Raw genomic sequence first — 2,222 nt, 5'->3', positions numbered from 1 at the left:
ATACATGTAGGATGAAGTATGTTGGGTCAAATATGCCGATGGTTTTTATTATCTGACTATTTTTCTTTTTATGTTTGCTGTTTCTGAAAAACAAAATAAGTTAGGTAGGTATCACTGCACACTGGACCAATTGACCAATCTTCCCATTATTTGACGTGACTTGCACCATCCAGCAAATTCTTCCAACACTACAAATAACCCTTTCCAATTCCATTACCACTTCCTGGGGCAGAGCTATATGGAACAGCTTGGTCTCTGTTGCCACTGGGGTGCACTTTTGACCCCCTTTAGTGTTCTATCCAGTGGAAAAGGACGTACAGGTTTGGGTGGGGGGCTTCTACATCAGATTTACAAATACACATTTTAAACTGTCAGCATCAAGGCAATAATAGTTTAAACAGGGTTTCTTATTTAACTGGAGAAAATGCAAATTTGCAGTATTCCTTCTATGTAAAAATAATGGAAACATTTTTTTATTGTATTCAAAATTGTATTGTACGGCGGTCAACATTTACCTCCAAGATTGTAAGCTCTTTGGGACAGGGTCTTCTCCTCCTGTGTCAATGTCAGTATTTGTCTGTCATTTGCATCCCTTATTTAATGCACAGCGCTGCATAATTCGTTGGCGCTATATAAATCCTGTTTATTAATATTAATAATAATATTAATAATAATAATAATAATAATATGCACACACAGCAGTCACCCCAACACTCAGTAGCAATCTGTGTGCTCCATCTCATTTCCTATGGTGGAGAATGCAGTGGGGTGCCTCCTGCTCATCCTACCCTATCTATAGAACTGAACAATGCTATGTATACAGAACTTCTTTGTTCTATGCTGGGAACGATCACGAAAGATTGTTTCCATTGACAAAATGTGTTTATGTGTCCTAAGAGAAGAAGCTAGAACCAAGTAAAGTTAAACCAATCGCTTTCATAAATTTTAAACAAATAAGTAAATTCTACCTTTTACCTTTAACGGTCTTGAGAACAGCAAGGTAACCTTTGGTCTGACATTTTCAAAGTGTTCTTTTAGAGGTTTATTTATAAAGCAGTGAATCTGACATTCACTAAACATTCTCTGGTGATAAATCAATCACTGCCATTGAAAACACATGGACCTGCAAGATTCTCCACCAAGGAATGCCATGGCTTTATAAACAGACCCCTTAAAGATGGTCCTTTATCAAGCACTGGCTGTATTTCTGGTATTGTGTGCATTTCTTTCATTTAAATGAAATAATCCTGCAAGAGTGGAAAGAGGAGGCTGCTGTCAGCACCAAGTGATTGTCTTCCATTGCTCCATGGCATCTCAGCAGATCCCTGAGATAAGCAATGCATTCCCAGACACATGTGATCACCTCTGCTATCCAGACCAAGTCTGATCCTCGTCCTAGGAAAGTCCTGTGAGAATTTCAAATGGTCAAAAGGAATAAATGAAATTCAGGGTCATGGCTTGTATATTAACATGCCAGTCAAAAGGCACATTTATATTCTGGAGGCAATGAGATCATTTTAATGCTGTCCATCGCTTAAAGGAGACATAAATGTAGAATTTATGGGGTATTAGTGTTTAATGCACATGTTTATTTGTTATACCTAGCAAAACTCAAGGTAAAGTCACAATCTTAGTTTTATATATATATATATATATAAATATATAATCAAAAAAACTGTGTTAACTCAATCTCTCTCAAAATCTCTCCTTCCCGTCTGCTGATTGGACAGTGGATGAGCAGCAACTCGCTGAAAAAGTCAATCTTGTGATATTGTAAAAATGCTTAGTGTTATGATAACAATTATGGATGAATGCATACCAGCTCTGATCTAGCTGATTGAGAAAGATGCATGAACAAATGCTAATTGTATGTAATAAGAACTGTGGTTTCCACTTAGAGCCACGCACCAGTCCAATATGTAATATTTATACTAGCCCCGGCAGCAAATGCCACCCCTTTTACCCAGTTATTCCTCACCTTGAACAACACCTGTTTATTTGTCAAGTATTATAATAAAGAAACCAAAAGTGGGAAATCCCGTTGGGGTCAAGCCTATCTATTTTTACTCAACCCAATTTTTGGGGGGTCTAAAAACTGGAATTTTAAAATAAAAAAAAGTATGAAAAATGCAAAATGAAATTACAACCATGTCACTAACCCCTAAAAGATATTTAGATTTTCCTTTTATTGTAACTGTCAATGGCCTGTGTTTATAGTTCAT

Source organism: Pyxicephalus adspersus, chromosome 10, assembly GCF_032062135.1.
Source record: "Pyxicephalus adspersus chromosome 10, UCB_Pads_2.0, whole genome shotgun sequence".
In the NCBI taxonomy this organism is placed as follows: domain Eukaryota; kingdom Metazoa; phylum Chordata; class Amphibia; order Anura; family Pyxicephalidae; genus Pyxicephalus; species Pyxicephalus adspersus.
Note: the sequence above shows the minus strand (reverse complement) of the source record.